Below are 22,905 nucleotides of genomic sequence, written 5' to 3'. Positions count from 1 at the left end.
GGTTCATGCCAAATGTTCTGGCATTGTGTTATTAAAAAAAATAAAGGGCAAAACTAGGGATGGAGGACCTCAGGGAGAATATGGGAGAGTATAGGACAGTTAATGTTGTTTATGATGACTTTATTCCTGTGAACAAACATTCCTATGCAACAATGGTAATGCTTACCATCCTATTGTTTAAATATATGCTGTAACCTGTTAAGATGCGCAATAAAAAATTCCAAAAAAAAAAAAGTGGATAAATGGTATCATAATTATATTATTTATGGCACAAATGAATTCATTTATTCACATCAAAATTTGTATTGAACAGGAGGGATTGAGTGCGCAGTTTTATATTATAAAAAAAACAGACACTCTAAAATCACTTGCATTACTTTTTCAAGGCAACATTTATATACATTGACTTAGTTTGACCTAAAACCTACTTTTCAATTTCTCATGCATGGGGCTTTTCACTACAGTAAAAGGCTGGGCTAGAGCCTTACAATGTAAAATTTTTAAAGGTGTTAACATCAGTTTTAGCTATATTCTAGAAGTCGGTCTTCAAAAACTTTGCACAGTAGGCCCATTTAAAATTAGTCTTGTTAATTTTTTTTCTGATCTTGTACATTAGAAGTTGACCGTATGGCATGAGTTGTACCCAATTCAATTGTTAATGGAGCACTTGATGTCTGACCTACAGTTAAAAATTGACGCTTTGTTGGCTGTTGAGATGTAAATTCTGGAAATACAGTTGGAAGGGCACCCCTTTTTTAAATATGTCTGGGACCCTCTCAAATCATAAGAATCACAAGTGAAGAGAACAGACTCTAAAAGTTCCTCGGGGGCCTTTCACAATTCTTGCTGCCAGGTGTTTCAAGTCCCCAAAGTCTTGCTTCATTTGCTGAAGCCACTGCTTTACAAGTTCCTTTTCTGTTGGAAATCCAGGAACAAGACTGATGATATGATACTTCATGTATGTAGTTGAACATCCTCTGACCATACATACTGGCATCCTGGAGGGAGGAGCATATAAAATTAAAGCATATGTAAACATTGCAGAAAAAAGTTTTTTTTTTTTTTTTCTTTACAGATAAGTACTAACTTGGGATATTTGTTGTGGTGTGATCAGGGACTTATATCAGTCTTTAAATGCTTAATCCAACACAAACTACGGGGGGAGGGTGTTACTAGCCAAGCTACTATGAACAGGTTGTGTGATAACATTTTTTTTTAAAAAAAAATCTTCAATAAAATCAGACATGTCACTATATATGGAATACTCAATATCGTATGGTACTTCCTTTAATGCTGCTTCAAATTCCTAAGGCCTTGTTCACATCTGCCGTTTTGTGAGCTTACAATCTGGCCATCCCAAATCTCACTGCCAGGTGGCATGTTTTTGGATGTCATCCATTTCTAAATGGCATCTAAATGCAGTGCAGTTTTGCCACAACTTCATGTGATAAAAGTCGCAGTTAAGCTTGTCACCCAAAAAGGAGCAGGAGTTTTTGTGCGACAAGCTTTGTGCACTATGGTTTAACACAATTTATCACGCAGCAAAAGCATAGCATTTATGTTCCATTGAAAATGACTGTGGCTCCCCAGCTGCAGGAGATTGCAGAGATTTTTCTGCTAGGCATATATACTGTATGTCCACATGAACAAGTCCTTAGGAAAATCTTATTACAGGCATACCCCGCTTTAAGTACACTCACTTTACATACACTCGCGAGTAAGGACATACACGTGAGTGTATGTAAAGTGACTTACAAGTACTGTACAGACATTTTGCAGCCGCAGTAGAAGGAGCTGAAGCTCCGAGAGCATAGCCCGCCCTGTTCCGGTGTGCCCCTAACACCCCCACTACAGCCCCTGAGACCTCAACTACAGCCCCTGACACCCCCACTACAGTCTCTGACCCCCCACTACACCCTAGAAGTGAAAAAATGTATTGTTTCACTTTAAGTACATTTTCGTTTTACATACATGCTCTGGTCCCATTGTGTACTTAAAAGTGGGGTATGCCTGTACATATTTAGAAACGACACGTCAAAAACACATTGTGGTCGGCTCCTTACTCTTTGGAATGGACTGCTAGCTTTTTGGAAAACATTTCTAGGTCAGTGTATTTAAAATGTTTTTAACAAATGGAAAATGTTGATTTGTTTTTTTCTACTACAAAGCATTACAAACATTCTATTGATGCATATTTAGATGAGAAAAATGTTTTGTAACCAGTATAACCAAGGATACAATTTACTGGCCACCGTGTATGCAAAAATGATTGCCTGCTCATTCAGTCCGGCACATACACTGGTACCCCTCATTCTGAGATAATGCTCTGTAATAGGTTGCTAGATGCAGTATGCTACAGTTCTCAAACCTTTCCCCTGGTCTCACTGACAGTGCATCTCCACACAAATGCACAAGGAAACCTGGCGACTTAAGTTAAATCAGTGATTATCCTGTATATGTTCCCAAGAGAAAATTGCAAAACAAGCACAGATGGCCAGGCTGGAGAAGGGGTCAGAGAACCTATTCAACATTACAGCCCAAGAAAGTCAGAGTGAGAGGGCTTTGGCACCAAATTAACCGCAGAGGGGGAGTTCCTGATGTCAGCTGCCTCATGATGGGTGTTTCGGTCTGAGATTTTACTTAATACAGTTTCCTCTATAAATATTAAAAAAAACTGCCTGAAATTATATATATATATATATATATATATATATATATATATATATATATATATATATATATATATATATATATATATAATATATATATATATATATATATATATATATATATATATATATATATATATATATATACACACACACATACACACACACACATACATACACACACACACACACACACACACACATTGTGTATACCTTTTGATGGTATATGGCTATTTGGTATCTCTTTGGAAAACCCCCTCAAAGCAAGTCACTTAGAATAAAAGTACTTATTTGTCTCAGGAAAAGATATCCAAGGCCTCATGCATACGGGCATAGGGATTTATGCTCAAAATCATTGAGCATAAAAGCATTCTACTAGCCGAACATTAATTTATTCTGGGACACATACATTTACCCGTGTAAGTGTACAACTTGTGCTCATAAGCCCCCCTCTCTGAACGCAGCTGGTGTGCATGGCCACAACTGCATTTAGGAAGCATAAAAACTATAGAAATAAAAGCAAGGTGTTTGCACTCCCCTAGAAGAACCAGGTATATAATATTGTGCAAACTGACACACACACACAAAAAGAACACTATTCATTCAAATGTAAAATGAGTGCTCAAAATGTGAAAGTCCACTGCACAGATGCAAGCAGCAATCTATCAAAGGTGTTTCCTTACAAAAGCAGCTTACTACAAAATCAGACCCAATGACAAGGAGGTCTAAATGCACTAAAAAGGCAGCCGGACAATGAAGGATTTCTGTCCACTCGGGCAATATTGCATCTCCAAAAAGGCAGATTAAGAAAGGTAAGCATTACAGAAACAGAGAAAAACTCCATGGTGTATCTATCGCAATAGAAATGTACGCACAAAAACCAAAAACATAACAGCCACTCTGTTCTGGCTATAAAAAAAGAAAAATTGCTGTATGCTTGTAAAATCTTTTTTATGCCCGTGTGCATGGGGACCTAAACCAAAAACGGAAAATGTCATTCTACTCTGAATTTATTTGTTGCTTTCGGGCTCAACCAAAAAGGCCAGACCCAAGCACAGAGCCTAGTTCAATAATAAGCCTTGGTCACTAATGCCCATGTCTACAGACAGTTCAGCACAGGGGACATTCCACTTTCCAAAGTGGGGGAGTGCCTGTTGGTCCTTGCAGACTCCTGGTCAGAAAGCATTTAGTATGCCCAGTAAGAAAGTGATTTCCACAGGCTACAAGCTTGAATTTCACCATCTGTTCCTACCCATTACATGCTGTCCAACCTGCCTGTGACCCTGAAGACTTCCATGATGCTCTTGCAGATCTCTTTAGCCATTCAGTTTTTGCCATTGTCCCAACAGTAGAAAGCTTTCAGGGATTTTATCCTTTCACTTTTCAAAAACCAAATCAAGGCACCTGATCGCAAAGGCTCTAGAAGTCTGTTTGAATCCAAAAATTTTAGAATCATGAAATCCCACCATGTCTCCCTTCAGCAGAAATACTTTCTAGCCTCTGTGGAAGTCAAGGATGTATACCTGGCATATCCCAATTTGTCCAGTTTATCAACTCTTCCTCTGTCTTACTGTGGGCAATCCCCACCAATTTTGTAGCCCTACAAAATGTTCACCTGGTACTGGCACAAATTATAGCCTTATACTACAGGGTATTCCCATTGCGGAATATCTGATCTACTGGGAGAACGGATGGCAGAAATGTTGACCGACAATGTAATGCAGACAGTTCAAAACTTAAATAGATTTGGATTCTAAACCTTTAGAAGTCAGCTCTGGAACCTCATCACATGGAGTAGAGGAGTTTGGATCTCATCCATAGAATGCCCAATCTTTTCATCTCCAGGACAAACTTCTGACACTCCCATACTTTGATTCTGCAGTCCAAGAGCTGTCCAACTCTGATTCTGCATGACAGTCCCAGGCCTGATACACAATATTCTGTTCCAAGTAGAATTAGTTCAGTATCTAGACAAACTGACTTGTCCAACTCAACAAACCAAACTTTCTCTGGCCTATATATCCATCTCTCATTCACATTACAGGTGCAAACATGACAGGCTGACTACATGAGTCGGTAGCACCTGGGCTTTAAAGCATTTTAGGACTCAAGTCACAGGTGTGGATGTAGACCTCCTGGCTTAAACGGGAAAGGTTTGTCTCCACATGCAGAGATCCTTTGCTAGAAACAGTGGATGCTCTAGTGACTCTGCGCAATTGGTACAGCACGATTAATGCCTTTTCTCTGTCTGCTCCACAGGAACGGGTGGAAGGTATTCTGATAATTCTCAAGCACCGAACTGGCCTAGGTGGATGTTGTACTCTGACCTGATCAAACTTCTAGCAGATATCTCATGGCTCTTAAAGATCAACCATCCCATCAATGATTTTGTGTTCAGATAAGACTGCTGCCTATGACCCCAAGAACACCATCAAACATGGAGGTGGAAACATGTTTTGGGGGCGTTTTTCAGCTAAGGGGACAGGAAAACTTCTCTACATCAAAGGGACGATGGACGTGCCATGCACCGTCAAATCTTGGGCAAAAAAACTCTTTGCCTCAGCCAGGGCATTGAAAATGGGTCATGGATGAGTATGCCAGCATGACAATGACCCAAAACATGGCCAAGGCAACAAAGGAGTGGCTCAAGAATTAGCATATTAAGGTCCTGGAGTAGCCTAGCCAGTCTCCAGACCTTAATCCCATAGAAAATATGTAGTGCCAACGGAAGGTTCAAGTTACCAAACGTCAGCCTCGAAACCTTAACGACTGGGAGAGGATCTGCAAAAAGGAGTGAGACAAAGTCCCTCCTGAGATGTGTGCAAACCTGGTGGCCAACTACAAGAAACTGCCAGTTTAAATACAAAGTCGGCACACACTGTTTGCAGCAGGACAGGATGAGCTCACAGTGCCTCGCCTCACTTCTTGGCAGAGGCACTGAGCTCAATGGACTGCTTGGACCAATAGTAAAGCACCATTGATCCAAGCAGTGCAAAAATAACAAAAAGGAAAAATGCAGTGGAGGCTCTCCTCACTGCAGTGTCATAGAAGGGGGCATGTGTCTAAAAGACAAATGTTTCCTTCCAGCCCAGCAATCTAGCAAGGGAAAAACAGGGGTTTATGGGAATAAGGTTTATCCATAATCCCATGTTGTTCTCAGTTTAGAGGGAGAATCTGCTGCTTGCTGAAAAGGTACTTTACTAAATCAAGCCAAATAAATTATTATAAACATAGCATATTATCCATTTACTGTGAAAGTACTGGTTTGAAGTTATAACTTTCAAAACTTCAGTTATATGTCCGTTAAGCCACCTGCTTGAGTACAGTTTTTTTAAAAAAAATTGTAAAGTAACCTTAAAAAAATAATATTATTTGTATATTACTTATGAAAATTAACCGCTTGGCACCCAGGCCAATTCAAACACTTCTCTCCTACATGTAAAAGATAATTTTTTTGCTAGAAAACTTTTGTTTTAGCAGACACCCTAGGGAATAAAATTGTGGTCATTGCAACTTTGTCACATGGTACTTGCGCAGCAATTTTTTAAATGCTTTTTTGGGGGGAAAACCCCCACTAAAAGTTAGTCCATTTTTTTGATAATGTGAAAGATGCTACTGAGTAAATATACCCAAACATGTCACACTTTAAAATTGCGTGCACTTGTGGAATAGCACCAAATTTCGGTACCTAAAAATCTCCTTAGGCTAGGCTTTACATTTTTTTTTTACAGGTTACATGTTTAGAATTAGAGGTCTAGTGCTAGAATTCTTGCTCTCACTCCAACGTTTGCGGCGATACCTCACGTGTGGTTTGAACCGATACCACTTTAAGACAGAGTACAAGTACCAATTCTCTCTCTCTCCTCCACCATCAGTACTTGCCAATGCCAATTCTTTTTTTTTAAAGGTCATGTGATAGTTTGACTGATGGGCACTCATAGGCAGGCACTGAAATGAAGAATAAATGACACGAGAGGATTTGGCAATGCCCATCTTGGTACACCCTGCACTTGGCCACAGTAAGCAGCAGCGGACATCTTGTTACACCCAGCCCATATAGTTCGGGCTGGGTGTAACAAGATGTCCGCTGCTGGCTTATTGCAGCCGAGTGCAGGGTGTACCAAGATGGGCGTCGATATGTTCAACCGCTGACGGCACAGAATGTGAGGGCTCGAGTCAATGATCCTGATGGAAAATGTGGCCGTTTGTGTTCCCAAACAAATTCTTACTAATCCAAGGGTTAATGTCTGACCCAGAAAGATCTAATAATAAGCCAGCAACTGGACATGTTTCTCCCTCTGCGAACCTGAAGAGCCACAGTGAGACTACATCAAGCTGTCTGGGGAGACTCTCTCTCTAGCACACGTTACATAACCTCCAACAATTAATGAAGGAGGTTGTCAGAAGACAGTGTGCAGAAATCACAACAAAAAGTCCAGAAAAGCAAAAAGGTGTTTCTACCGTACCTGAAGGAGATGTTCCAGTCATCTCTGGATATAAGGTTGTCAAGTTCAGCTCATGCTACCAGCTCACTGTAACTGAGCCCCATCCCAGTATTCACATTTTCCAGCATGTTGTTCGGGCTCTGCACTGCTTATGTTTCTGTTACTAAATTTTTGGAAAACGAACACAGAAGTACAATTATCACTCACACAACAGAAAAAAAAAAAGAAATGGTAAAACAAGAGAACACGTTGTTTACAAAATATCCTGCAATGTCCACACGCTCCATGCTATATAATATGTTTCTCTCTCTGCGAACCTGAACAGCCACAGTAAAGCCACGCCAGGCTGTCTGGGGAGAATCTTTCTAGCACACAATGCAAAAAACCCCCAATATAGTGATAAATGGAGGCCAAGTAAAGAAAGTGTGCTGAAATTACAACAAGAATACATAACTGGAGATATAAAGGAAAGTTCTAATTTAACATTACTTACCAGCAGGGCCACTGATGAGCCATCCCAGGCTGAAAGAAAAAAAAAACATACATATCATTACAAAGTAACATGTCATATGACCCTCATCCATCCCTTGTCATGTGTATATTCCATACTGAAAACCTGACCAACAAAAAGGCAGGTTTATGCCACGTACACGCGATCCAAAATCGACGACATATGGTCCGACTTTTTTCGTTTACTAGTCGCAAGTAGAAATTGAATGGGTTACTAAAGTCACGAAAATTCTCGTACGACAGAAAAAAAAAAAAAAACCTGCACACGAGTTGCCACACACTGTTTGCAGCAGACAGGAGGAGCTCACAGTGCCTCTCCTCACTTCTTGTCAGAGGTCACTGAGCTCAATGGACAGCTTGGAGTCACGCTTTACAATTGCGCACATCAATAGTGGCAAACTTCTCTACTTAAAAGGGGTAGTAAACCCTCATGTTTTCAACCTTAATGCATAGGATGCATTAAACTTGGCTGACCAGCCCCCCAGTAGTGTCTATGGACGCAAATGCTGACTCTGGAGCGTGCCCGCAAGATAACCCCCCCCCCCCCCCCGGGAGAGCACTTCTCCTAGGGGGGGTTTGGGTTATCTAAGGGACCCCAGAAGTTGATGATCGGGGCCACTTTGTGCAAAACCAGCTGCACAGTGGAGGCAAGTACGATATGTTTTTTTGGACCCCTTTCCACACCTGGAAACGCCTATAGCGGAGCGTTAAAATAGCGGTAAAAAAGGGATTTTTAATAACAGCTTACCTGTAAAATCCTTTTCTTGTAGTACATCACGGGACACAGAGCAGCATAGCCATTACATATGGGTTATATAGTGTACCTTCAGGTGATGACACTGGCACTCTCCCGACAGGAAGTTCCCTCCCTATATAACCCCCCACCCATAGTGGGAGCACCTCAGTTTTGTAGCAAGCAATATTGCATCCCAAAATTCCCCATAAGAGGGGTGGGAGCTCTGTGTCCCGTGATGTACTACAAGAAAAGGATTTTACAGGTAAGCTGTTATTAAAAATCCCTTTTTCTTTATCGTACATCACGGGACACAGAGCAGCATAGCCATTACATATGGGATGTCCTCAAGCAATGCTAAATGAGGGGAGGGAGAGCAACCAGGCAAAAGAAAACAGCGGGGTGCCAAAGGACAAGAGGACCTTATACTGCGGCCTGCAGAACCGCCTGCCCGAAGGCGGAATCAGCGGTTCCTCCTAACGTCCATTTGATAACATTTACAAACGTATGGACAGGACGACCAGGTCGCTGCCCTGCAGACCTGAGCCATAGAGACCTGGTGATACGCTGCCCAAGAGGCGCTCACACGCTCTAGTGGAATGAGCCTTTACCGACAAAGGTGGGCTTTCCCTTTTAGGCCATAGGCCTGTATCATCACTGTCTAATCCACTTGGAAATGGTGGCTTTAGATGCTGCCTAGCCCCTTTTTGGGCCCTTCTGGTAGAATAAATAAAACGTCAGACTTACGAATCTGGGCTGTGGCTTACAAATACATTTTAACAGCCCTGACCACATCCAGGGAGTGCAGCAATTTTCCTTCTCCCAAGAGGGTTTAGGAAAAAAGATGGAAGAATCACATCCTGATTCAGATGAACACTAGCTACTACCTTTGGAAGGAAGGATGGATGTGGTCGTAGAACGACTCTGTCTTTATACAGTATTAAATAGGGTGCCTTACATGACAAGGCTGCCAATTCCAACACTCTTCTGGTGGAAGACATAGCCATAAGAAAGACTAGCTTCCTGGTCAGCAAGACCAAAGGGACTTCAGTCAAGGCTCAAAAGGGCTGCTTTTGTAAAGCAGACAAAACCAAATTTAGATCCCAAGGATGCAGGAGGGGTTTGAATCGGAGGATTTACCCGAATAAACCCCCTGTAAAAAAGACTTCATAAGCGAGTGGGTAGCCAAAGGTCTTTGGAAAAAACTAACAAGGCTAAAACTTGCCCCTTAATTGTGCTAACAGCCAGACCCTTATCCACTCCTAGTTGGTAGAAACTCCAGGATTCTCCCAATGACATACTTGCGGGGATGTCACTTCTTAGCCTCGCACCAGGCTATGTAGGGCTTCCATACCCTATAATATATCAACCTGGAACAGGTTTCCTGGCACTAATTAGAGTGGAGATGACCTGACCAGAGAGGCCTCTTTCCTTGAGAGACAGGGATTCAGCCGCCAGGCCGTTAAATTCAGGGCCTGTAATGCAGGATGGAAGAACGGTCCTTGTGCGAGGAGGTCTGGACGCAATGGGAGGACCCAGGGCTCCTCTACCGCCATCCTTATTATCAAGGAGTACCAAGGCCTCCGGGGCAAGCCGGGGCTACTAGAATCGTTGGTTTGCGCTCCACCTGGATCCTGCGGAGGAGACGGGGTGGGTAGCATCCGTAACGGAGGGAAGGCGTAAATTAGCACAAACTGATGCCAAGGGCATACCAAGGCATCCGTCCCGCAGGCCAATGGATCCCTCGTCCGAGGACACAAACTTGACTACCTCGTGTTGAACCTGGACGCCATGACGTCTACCTCCGGAGACTTCCACCTCTGGCATATGTCCTGAAACACTTCGGGATGGAGGGACCATTCTCCTGGGGACATTTGTTGGCGGCTGAGGAAATCTGCCTGCCAATTGTCCACCCCGGGGATAAAAATCGCCGAGATGCAGGGAACAGGGTCTCTGCCCACAAAAAAATCTGGTCCACCTCTCTCTGGGCTGCCCGACTTCTGGTGCCGCCCTGGTGGTTTATATATGCCACCGCTGTGGCATTGTTGGACTGTACCCTTACTGGGGAGCCCTGTAACATAGTTGTCCAGCCCGCAAGGGCTAACCGAGCTGCTCGAATCCCCAAGACATTTATGGACAGAGCCGATTCTGTCTTAGACTACTTCCTTGTTGGGTCAATCCTTCTAGAACTGCACCCCAACCCGACAAGGCTGGCATCTGTCGTCACTATTCCCCACGAGATGGGACTGAACGGTTTTCCTTTCAGAAGGTTCCGTGGGACTAGCACCAGCACAGACTCTGACGTGCTGCATGGGACAGGGTCATGGGAAGGTCCAGAGCTTGGGCCCTTTGTCCCAGGCCGAGAGAATAGCTCTCTGCAACTTCCGGGATGAATTTGGGCGTATGGCACTGCCTCGAAGGTGGCCACTAACTTGCCCAACAGGCGCATACAGAGGCGATGGTTGGCCATGCGCCTCAAAATCTCCTGGATTAATTCCTTTATAGAATCTACCCTGACTGGGGTAGGAAGATCTTCTGATGCATAGTGTCTAGAATTAATCCAAGATATTCCAACCTCCTTGTGGGCTGTAAGGCTGATTTGTCCCAGTTTAGAATCCAGCCAAGGGACTCTAGATTAGTTTACCACCAGGAGCACCGCCTGATTCCGCCTGATTTGCTGAGTGATTGACCACCAAAAGGTCGTCTAGGTAAGCCATGACCAGGATACCCTGTGATCTTCGGTTGGCTAGTACGGGGGCCAGAACTTTGTGAAGACCCGGGGCGCCCGTGGCTAGCTCGAATGGAAGCCACAAATTGATAATGCCGATGATTTTGAGCAAACCAAAGGAATTTGTAATGCCCGGGATAGATTGGAACGTGCAGGTACGCATCCTTGACACGATGGATGCCAGAAAATCTTTCCCTTGTAGGGTGGCTACCACCGAGCAAATGGACTCAAGCGGATTCTTAAGAAGCGGTTAGGGACTTCGGATCCAATATCGGCCTGACATCGCCGTTTGGCTTCGGGACGATAAACAGATTTGAATAAAATCCTTGTCCGTGCTCCCAAGCTGGCACCTCCATAATCACCCCTTGAGTTAGGAGGCGATCCAGGGCCGTCAAAAGCGAAACCCTTTTTGAGGATCGCTTGGGAGCCTTGACCCCTGAAAATGAGGAGGGGGGAACTCCCGAAATTCCAGTTTGTATCCCCTGGAGCCACAGAAGACAGAACCCACTGGTCGGAAATTTCTGGCCTCCCAAAGCCCTGAGAAACAACGGAGCCTTCCCCCGACATGCGAAGTGGGGGCGCCCCTTCACAGAGTCGCCTTAGGGCAGCTTTAACTGGTTTGTGGGACCACGGCCTCTTGTTACCTGAAGCTTGCCCTTGCGACTTGTTGAAAATGTATGTCCAGGAAGCCGTCGATACTCCTAGAGGATGAGGGCCCTGGGACTGGAGAGGTTGGGCGCTTGAAAGGCGGGACCCGGAACCTCTTAACAGGCAAGAGAGTACTTTTGCCACTGGAGATTTTTTTTTTTTATATATTTGTCTAGATCATTTCCAAACAGTCTTTCCCCATGAAAGGAGAAGCCAGTTAAGAGCTTTTTTGCAGGGAGATTCTGCCGACCAGTTTTTTAACCACAAAAGTCTTCTCATGTGGACCAGAAATAGAGATAGACGGGAAGCTTGCTGGATGGAATAATTAATGGCATCCATTGCAAAACATAAAGCTCTAGGCCGGTCGGCCAAGTCTCGAGCTTGCTGTGCTGGAAGGTCCTTGAGAGCCTGTTTGGCCTGGTCCTTCAATGCCTGGCACACCCTTATGGCGGCAACAGCCAGTTGAACTACTGCCCCTGCGTGGCAAAGGAGGCCTTCAGCAGAGTCTCCAGTCCTTTATCGACTGGATCTTTGACATATGAATATTGTCCACTGGGCAAGTTAAAGCTTTATTAACACATGGAAATGGCCGCGTCCACTGTAGGGACATCTTAGAAAAAACCTCTTCCAGGGGATACAGAATTGAGAACCTTTTAGGAGGAAGAAAAATCCTATCCGGCTTAGCACAATCCTGAAAAACCAGGTCAATAAGGGGATGGACGGGGAACAGTGAATTGGACTGAGGAGCCTTTAAGGAACCTAGGAAAGATACGGAAGCCTGAAGCTCAGGCAGGGGGCAACTTAAATGCCGTCCGCACCATGTCCGCCAGGGACTGGATCCATAGCTTTCCCGCATGGGAAGCTAAAAACTGTTCCTCTATAGACGATTCCTCAGAACTTTGTTCTGAACGGTCCTCCGCTGAGAAATCCAACTCCCTTGGGAAAAGACTTCATCGTCTGGAGACTCAAACCTAGGGGATGGGGACCTAGCCCATTTTTCCCAGGCAACGAGGATGCAATCAATCAAAGTAGCTATCCTCTGTTCCAGCCCACCTAAGGTGGCGGCTAACATCTCCTCATGACAAAGGCAGGAGTTGGTTGAATAGGCCAGCCGCAGCACCCAGCAACCCTGATGACTCATCCAGGGCACCAATATCTGGTTTATCCGGGGAGGGAAGGCCAGCCGAAGTCTGGCCGAAATCCTCAGAGCCCGATGGGGAAACCCATCTGCTTCTTTGTACCCTTAGCACTTTTGGAGCCTCCCGCGCCCTTAGGAGCCATGATTACAAACCCAAGGTACTCCGCTTAAACACAACTGACTGTCAAGTTGGAAGACAGCACGCAGTTCCTTAAAAACAGGTGCAAAAATAATAGGTTAGGATTGTCATAGAAAAAACCTATACTCCCAACCTACAAAAGGATAGGCAATACAGTGCCCAAAGGGCTTATAACTCACATTAAATGAGCTAGGTATTACCCTCCTAAGTTGCTGGTCTAGTAGAGAGCCTGGGTTTAAAGCTCATGCTGCTGCTAAGTACACCGGCTTATAATATTAAAAAAATATGAGCAAGCTCTAAATATATATGGTGTGTACTCAAACCTGGCCACCGGTGTCACTCTCCCCATAAAAACTTCTGGTATTTACAACAACTTGCAGCTCAACGCTGCTGCTTCCGTGTCCCACGGCGATCCTGCTCGACTGACAGCCTAATATAGGCTTCAGAGCGGAGGAGGAGGACCGCCCCGACGTTAGCCCGCCCCCCCACGCAGTGTCGCCGCGCCTATTTACAACGCGCGTGCACGCCTCTGACGCTGCTGGAGGAACCAGGAAGTCTCAGGAGAGACACATGGAGCTGCTGGGGAGAACCAAACGCCCAGGGAAGATTCCAAATAGCTTGCGCTCTGGAAGGTGAGTCCTGACTTACTCTTACTAGGACACTTCCCCTCATATTGGCAGTGCAGCAACCACCTAGACCAGCCAGGGGAAAAAAACATACATGGGGATCCACTAAACCATCCGGTCATGTAATGGACTTTGTGGTGCAATTTGCCAATGCACAGAGGCATATAGTAGGCTGGTCCCCGAATCCCCTGTGGAGGGCTCACTGACAAACCAAGTTCCGTGAGCCCCCGCTTACCTTCTCCACGCCGCAGGGTATTGCTTGTGCAAGAGGCCCAATCTTCCCCCTTCTCCGTGGGTATGGTCATAGACCTTCAGGGACCAGGGTCCGAGTTAGGAACACCACACACCTGGACCTATACAGCACTGCTGGCAACAGGATTTGCTAGGTTTAAAAACCAGTCCTGGAACCCAGAGTCCAGCCCTCCAAAGGAGAGGCATTATAGGCAAAACCCCATCCACGAATTGGGGCCCGGGTACCGTCCACTTTGGCTATGAAGCACCTTGGACGGATCCGGTCGGCTTGCCCTGGTTCCAAGGACAACTATAGGCAGAGCTCTTCAACGTGCACCAACACCTAAGACACTGGCGAAAAAACTGAGGTGCTCCCACTATGGGTGGGGGTTATATAGGGAGGGAACTTCCTGTCGGAGAGTGCTAGTGTCCATCACCTGAAGGTACACTATATAACCCATATGTAATGGCTATGCTGCTCTGTGTCCCGTGATGTACGATAAAGAAACACGATTTTACAGCGTTTTCAATTCATTTCAATGGAGAGGGGCGTTTTTATAGCACTATTTTTACCGCAAAAACGCACCGGTGTGAAAGGGCTCTTAAAGAAAGCTTTACAATCACTTTAAGAATCTCCATAGGTGTCCCTTTAAATTTTTGTTACATGTTTAGAGTTAGAGGGGGTCTAGTGCTAGAATTCTTGCTTGTGCACCGTTTGCGGCGATACCTCACTTGAGACCAAGTACCAATACTTTTTTTAAACATGTCATGTGACAGTTTGACTGATGGCTGGCACTGACAGATAGGTGGCAATACATGACATGAGGAAAGGATTTTTCAATGCTGCGACGCCCATTTTGGTACACCTTGCACCTGGCCGCAGTAAGCAGCAGTGGACATCTTGTTACACCCAGCCCGAACTATATGGGCTGGGTGTAACAAGATGTCCGCTACTGGCTTATTGCAGCCGAGTGCAGGGTGTACTAAGATGGCCGTCAATATGGTCAACCACTGACGGCGACCGAATGCGACTGCTCCGGTCACCGATACTGATGGAAAATGTGGCTGCGCCCTGCACCCATTATATAGGATATATGTGGCACATTCATTAGTTCTCATAGTTTACCAACATAAGGTTGTTGTATTAAAATCAGGACTGTCAGTAGCTATATAGAGCAGTGTCATTTTTTATTTTTGCATTCTGTAACAGCCCTGTATTTGGCCAGTAAAATTTCAGCATTTACAGGGCAGTTACAGAATGCAGAAATAAAAAATCTGCTGTCCAATAGATTTCCGATTGACTGCCTGCATCCTGACTTGCAGGTTTTTAAGCGCAAGCCAATTGGCTGAAGATTACATTTTCCAACTCACGGCACTCTGCTACGCTTCTCTAAATGGTGATGGATGTGGGGGTTTATTCACCAACTATCTTGCTCAGATATTAGCCAGTGCCTAACCAGCCACTGACCCCACTGCACGCCCTTGGACAGAAGAGCATGATTCACAGACACTGGAAATTAAGTTGGCGCCATCTTGGTCCTCCCTCAGGCTGCCCATATGTTCTCAATATGCCAGGAGGACCCAGGGTGAAAAGCCAGATTCTCAACCTCCACAGCATTAAATCAGAACACGCCCTCGACATGACTAGAAAAGTGTAATCCCATCCTTTCCCAGTCCCAGGATACTGCTGTGCAGGGAAATACAGGAGGCTGATCCGAAAAATTCTCACTTGTATAATTGGATTTCATTTTAGGATAGAAAAAATAAAACCCAAAAATAACACACATGGTCAAGTATGCACTTCCTAGATATTTCTCGTTAAAACCGAAAAGGGAAAGCCGGACACTTATTAAAAAAAATACATGTGTCAAAATGAGTCAATACAAAAATGAAATGTGTTCCCAAACAAATTCTTACTAATCCAAGTGTTAATATCTGACCCAGAAAGGTCTAATAAATAAGCCAGCAACTGGAAAATGTTCTCCTCTGCGAACCTGAAGAGCCACAGTGAGACTACACCAAGCTGTCTGGGGAGACTCTCTCTCTAGCACACGTTACATAACCTCCAACAATTAATGAAGGAGGTTGTCAGAAGACAGTGTGCAGAAATCACAACAAAAAGTCCAGAAAAGGAAAAAAGGGGTTTCTACCGTACCTGGAGATGTTCCTGTCATCTCTTGATATAAGGTTGTCAAGTTCAGCTCATGCTACCAGCTCACTGTAACTGAGCCCCATCCCAGTATTCACATTTTCCAGCTCTGCGTGGCTTCTGTGTTAGTTTCCAAAAATGTAGAAACAGAAACATAAGTACAATTATCACTCACACCAGAAAAAAAAAAAAAAAAAAAAAAAAAAAAAAGGGTAAAAACAAGAGAACATGTTTGATTACAAAATATCCTGCAATGCTACCCACACGCTCCATTCTATATAATAATATGTTTCTCTCTCTGCGAACCTGAACAGCCACAGTAAAGCCATGCCAGGCTGTCTGGGGAGAATCTTTCTAGCACACAATGCAAAAACCCCCAATATAGTGATATAATGGAGGCCAAGTAAAGAAAGTGTGCTCAAATTACAACAAGAATACATAACTGGAGATATAAAGGAAAGTTCTAATTTAACATTACTTACCAGCAGGGGCCACTGATGAGCCATACCAGCTGAAAGAAAAAAAAAACATACATATCATTACAAAGTAACATGTCATATGACCCTCATCCATCCCTTGTCATGTGTATTATTCCATTATTGAAAACCTGAGCAACAAAAAGGCAGGTTTAGGCTCTGTCTGGCACAGATGGCAAAACCATTGACACAGGCACCTCTATACCAATAAAAGCAGGGTCCATCTCAACACTTGCAACTAGGGGTGCACAGAATGGAAATTTTAGTGGCAAAACCGAAAAAGGACGTACTAGCAAAAATTACAGTTTTTAAAAAATATTTATATTTTATATATACAAATTGCACTACATGCAACTTTTAAATTAATAACAATTTAAATTAATATTGATTTATTGTTGCCCATTATTGGCACCTTTAGTGCAAGAAAAATGCAGTTTGTGTTTTCACCTTAATGCATCCTTTGACAGAATCATACATCGGTGTCTATGGATGCCGACTGTATCACACGGGGGCATGCCCGCAAGCTAACCCCCTCGGGAGAGAGCTTCCCAGAGGGGGTTAGCTATTGCGGGGAGGAGCCGAGACGGTAATATTACATCTCCAAAAAGGCAGATTAACCACTTAAGGACCCGCTATGACTACATACGTCCGGTTTTTAAAGATGGAAATCTCGGTAAGGGCAGCAGCTGCTGCCACAACCAAGATAGCCATCTTTTCCTTGAGCGGTCCTGTAAACCATAGTGGTGGTCTCCGCGGCGGATTCGTCGCAAGATTTCCGCTATCTGCGGCGGGAGAGGGCCCCCCCCCTTACCAGAGCCGTCGGTAGCGATTGGGTCCTGTCCCCTGCTCAGCTGGGATACGAGTGAGAGCAAGATGGCCCCCACCCTTCCCCATAGCATAGCAGGGCGGAAGTGACGTCAAAACATCACTTTTGCCCATGCTTCTTAAAGCAATATTTTCTTGTCAATTTTTCAAAATGACAACTTTTTTTTTGCATTTAAGTCTAAATTTGAGATGCGAGGTCTTTTTGACCCCAGATCTCATATTTAAGAGGACCTGTCATGCTTTTTTCTATTACAAGGGATGTTTACATTCCTTGTAATAGGAATAAAAGTGATCCATTTTTTTTTCCTCAGTGTAAAAATTTATAAATAAAAAAACATTTTTTATTTAAAGCACCCCGTCCCAACGAGCTCGCGCGCAGAAGCGAACGCATTCGTGAGTAGCGCCCGCATATGAAAACAGTGTTTAACCTACAGAAGTGAGGCATCACCGCGATCGTTAAGAGAGCAATAATTCTAGCCCTAGACCACCTCTGTAGCTCAAAAGATGCAACCTATAGAATTTTTTTTAAACGTCGCCTATGGAGATTTTTAAGGGTAAAATTTGACGCCATTCCACGAGCGGGCGCAATTTTGAAGCTTGACATGTTGGGTATCATTACTCTGCGTAACATTATCTTTCACAATACATAAAAAATTGGGCTAACTTTACTGTTGTCTTATTTTTTTAATTAAAAAAAGTGAATTTCTCTTCCGTTCATAGACGGACACAGCAGCAATTGACCTTAGGGTATTATCCTTCCTTTTAGGAGATTGACTAGGCAGACAAAAAAAAACAGCATGTTAAGTGTTAAACACTCCACACAGTACAGTACCTCCCAGGGGGTGGTTCCCCCGGGTACATTCCCCACTCTCTGCAGCCTCAGTTTTTTTCTGCCTAGCAAGGAGATGACATGGCTCCTCTGGGCCCATGTGCTCTGGGGATTTTTCTTTTGCAATTTTCTTGCTTTTCTTTTTGTTTTCTGAGATCTTCAATCAACTGCCGACTGGGTGACAGGCTGGATCCTCGATCCTTGTAGTCCCCCCAAGTTCGGCCATCGAGCGTGTGCCGGCCTTTAGCTACGCGCTGGGCCGTCCACGACATGCCCCGTTGCTCCAGGGGCGGCCGGTGAGCTATACACTCCAGGGCACACATATGACCGGGCTCCATGTCCGTGTGCCGGGCTGACATCGGCACCCGTTCTGGGTGACGGGGTCGGTCGTGAGTACGGGGTCCGCCTGGGGGGCTCCATCCAGTGGCTGGGGGCTGTTTGCTAGAGGGTGCTGTTTTTTTTGCCGTGTGCGGGGGGAGCCTGACCGGGGGTCCCAGGTGTTTTTACTGTGTAATCGCGGCCGCCATTTTGGCGGTGCCGGGTGCGTTTATTAGAGTTTGACGGACATTTTCTTATAGCCCCCCTAGATATTTCTGGTTAAAACCGAAAAGGGAAAGCCAGACACTTATTTCAAAAACTTACATGTGTCAAAATGAGTCAATACAAAAATCATATGTGTTCCCAAACAAATTCTTACTAATCCAAGTGTTAATATCTGACCCAGAAAGATCTAATAAATAAGCCAGCAACTGGAAATGTTTCTCCCTCTGCGAACCTGAAGAGCCACAGTGAGACTACATCAAGCTGTCTGGAGAGACTCTCTCTCTAGCACACGTTACATAACCTCCAACAATTAATGAAGGAGGTTGTCAGAAGACAGTGTGCAGAAATCACAGCAAAAGTCCAGAAAAGGAAAAAAGGGGTTTCTACCGTACCTGAAGGAGATGTTCCAGTCATCTCTGGATATAAGGTTGTCAAGTTCAGCTCATGCTACCAGCTCACTGTAACTGAGCCCCATCCCAGTATTCAAATTTTCCAGCTCTGCGTGGCTTCTGTGTTAGTTTCCAAAAATTTAGAAACATAAGTACAATTATCACTCACACCAGAAAAAAAAAAAAAGGAAAGAAAAGAAAGGGTAAAACAAGAGAACACGTTTGATTACAAAATATCCTAAAATGCTACCCACACGCTCCATGCTATATAATAATATGTTTCTCTCTCTGCGAACCTGAACAGCCACAGTAAAGACACGCCAGGCTGTCTGGGGAGAATCTTTCTAGCACACAATGCAAAAACCCCCAATATAGTGATATAATGGAGGCCAAGTAAAGAAAGTGTGCTGAAATTACAGCAAGAATACATAACTGGAGATATAAAGGAAAGTTCTAATTTAACATTACTTACCAGCAGAGGTCACTGATGAGCCATCCCAGCTGAAAGAGAAAGAGGGGAAAAAAAAAAAAAAAAAAAAACATACTTATTACAAAGTAACATGTCATATGACCCTTGTCATGTGTATTATTCCATTAGAGCCCTTTCACACTGGGGTGGTAAAGCGCCGCTATTTTTATCAGCGCTTTACCATCGCTATTCGGCCACTAGTGGGGCGCTTTTAACCCGGAGGGGGGAGGGAACAAACATTCTCTGTTTCTCAAATGTCTTAACTGCTACCTTCAAGTTATAGATTAAATAAAACAATCTGCAGCATATTACCAATACTAAAAATATACTATAACATACCTATTATCCTACTCACTGCAAAGTGTGCCTTATTGGGAAATACAAATACCCAAAACAGGGCCTATTCAAAAAGGGAATAAAAATGGTGCCTGGAGCGTACGCAGATGCTGAGCCAGCGCTGATGGCTCATTAACACTTTGATGCCTGTCCATTTTCAGTGCCGACTATTTGTGATCATCTTTCGAGAGGTGGCAGTGCCTAGTACTGTAGCTTCCTTATAGGAACACCCACAAATTGGGCTTCATCCTGGGGTGGAGCTACAGCAAAAACAGAAATAAAAACGTCCTTTTAAATCAGTCAATGGTTTGGTATTTTGGATACCTTATTTTCCGGCGTATAAGACAAATTCTAACCCCTTAAAATCTTCTTAAAAGTCGAGGGTCGTCTTATACGCCAGTAACCTTACCTTATCCCAGAATCACAGCCATACGATTTTTCAAAAGCCGCGCCTCCTACGTCTTCTGTTCCGTGATAGGCGCAATCAGCTTCCCAGGAGGCACTGTGTTCAGTGTCCGCCTATCATGGAGGCCCTCTCGTCCTCGGACGAGAGGGCCTCCGTGATAGGCGAACACTGAACACAGTGCCTCCTGGGAAGCTGAGTGTTTCCGCCTATCACGGAACAGAAGACGTAGAAGGCGCGGCTTTTGAAAAATCGTACGGCCGCGATTCTGCATGTCTTTGGATAAGGTAAGGGCACAGTCTGGCATGTAATGGTGGCACCATGAGGCGAGGCATGACTAGTAGGAAGGGGGTAGTCTTATACAGCGAGTCTATCCCAAAACCAACATTTTGGCTGGAAAATTAGGGGGTCGTCTTATACGCCGGCAAATACGGTAGCTATTTTAGCCAAGAGAAATTCCCAAAACATGGCCTGTTGGGAGGTACTTGAGAACCACTGCACTAGGAGATTCCAGGATTCTAAATCGCAGCAAGGATTCTTAATCGCAACACACCACATAACTTTGGGCTCGTTCACACTGCTGTGATGCGCTAACCCTGAAAATCCACTGCAGGTTCCCACATCGCAGGCCTCCCAGCAGCAGTTCACACTGCCCTATGTGAACTGGTGGGAGTGTCATTTAAAAGCTAATCAAACATATTCACCAGCACACCTCGGATCATCCAAATATATCCCCAAAAAATTGCAGAAAAAAAAAACACATCACAGAAGTGTAACGTTTCAGGGTGACGGAGGACAAAGGGGTCCTGTGTGACCCCGAAACTTTGCACTTCTGTGATGTGATTTTTCTGCAATAAAACTTTTTTGGACATAAATGGACGATCCGAGGTCTGCTGGCAAATACGTTCGCTTGTTTGAGCAGCACCCACCATTTTTATGAGCCACTTTACCAGGAACGTGTGCGATTGGAATATTGATTCGACAGTTAAAAGTCAATGACACCCCCAAATCAGTTCGCATATTGCAGTGTGATCTGCAAATTTGGACAGGAATTGGATCGCATTGGGTGTGAACACCCATACAATCCGATTCCTCTGCAGACCAAAAAAAGGGTCCTGTGTGACTTTGGCTTAAATTGCATCACATACTATTCGGATTGGCTGAAATCGCATCCGATCTCGGTCATCGCAGCAGTGTGAACCTGCACTCAAAAGTTAATGTCAAGTCAGTTCACATATTGTGTGATCCGCAAACTGGGACAGGAATCAGATCGCATGGGTGTAGACACCCATGCGGTCCGTTTCCGCTGCAGACCCAAAAAAGGGTCCTGTGAGATCTTGATCCGAATGCAATGCAAATTCAGCCATACTATCTGTATGTCTAAAATCGCATTGCATGGACATCGCATGTGATTTGCAGTATATCGCACCACGCAGCAGTGTGAACCCAGCCCACGCCATTGCAAGGTGCTCTGGCACAACGAATAACTGGCTACTGCTAATAACCAGGTACATCCAGCAGCAATCACTGCAGGTAATCGCTGACTGCCACAGATAGCTGCACCCACCACCGACCTACCATTAACATGTAGGAGGCTCAGTGGCAGAAACAGATTCCTGTCACCATCATATCACCCACGTGGATGTGGCCGAACAGACAATGCTGCAGTCAGTATGACATTTAGCGTTGTCACCTTGGAAAACAAAGTGTATTCTAGTGGCAGGATGACCATTTTTATATAGATGAGGTAGATAGATCGATATATAAAATAAATCCCTATTTCCTTTAGTTTATATGACTTTTATACTTTGTGCTCGAGTACACATATTCCTACATGACAGGTTCTCTTTAAATCCCATTACAAGGCGGCAGACCACGTGCGATAGAGGCGCCTCACTAGTAATGGGATGACAATGAACGCATGACACATGTGAAGCCCAGCTATACAGAAGGCTCAGTGTACACAGCCCGGACATAGAAACATACACACCTCCCAGGGTATACTATGTACAGATACTTTACCTCATGGACGCCGCATGTCATGGCTTCCTTCGCTCCACCACATGGACACCAAGCACTGCTCATGCAAGGCGGGGCTACGAGAGGAAGTAACGTCACCGAGAGGCGGGGCCATGCAGTGTGGGAGAGGCGGGAGAGGTATAGTAGAGTGTGTGTTGTCAGAAGTGTAAAGCAAACCCTATGAGGTTCAGTACAGACCTGAGGAGGAACTGCTAGTTTCCGCACACTATTTGATAAAATAAGACATTCAAAAAGCTGAACTGCAGGAAAAGCATATTGTTATCTAAATATAGGAGCCGTGTGTATTGTGCCCCGAATATCAGTGTAGCCGCCATGTATTTCTTCCAGATCTGCGCAGTCATACAGACCGGTCTCAGCTCCTCCCTCTCCTTGTATGCGGTGACTGGTCTTGTCTCCTCCCCCTCCTGTAGATTTCTGCAGGGAGCCTGCTATGCCCCTCCCACGGCTCTGCGCTCTTCATAGGCTATGTACAGCACAGGGATAATTTCTCTGCTACTTTTATAAGGTAATATCTGGGTTTGCAAAGGCTTTTGATGCGCACACAGTGGATTTATATAAACAGTATCTCACAAAAATGAG

General features: G+C 44.5%; 1 long non-coding RNA gene across 1 annotated transcript; it reads right to left on the bottom strand.

Annotated features, from left to right (window-relative positions):
- Positions 1-364: 364 nt before the first annotated feature.
- On the bottom strand, positions 365-22,419 carry LOC120936911. Its single transcript, XR_005748652.1, has 6 exons — positions 22,309-22,419; positions 19,551-19,579; positions 19,082-19,198; positions 16,499-16,527; positions 16,023-16,136; positions 365-998 (listed from the first exon to the last, which is right to left on the bottom strand). It is a non-coding gene; the product is annotated as an uncharacterized LOC120936911 (long non-coding RNA).
- Positions 22,420-22,905: the final 486 nt, after the last annotated feature.

This window comes from Rana temporaria, chromosome 4, assembly GCF_905171775.1.
Source record: "Rana temporaria chromosome 4, aRanTem1.1, whole genome shotgun sequence".
NCBI lineage: Eukaryota > Metazoa > Chordata > Amphibia > Anura > Ranidae > Rana > Rana temporaria.
The sequence above is the reverse complement of the archived record's forward strand: the minus strand, read 5'-3'. Positions and strand labels throughout refer to the sequence as shown.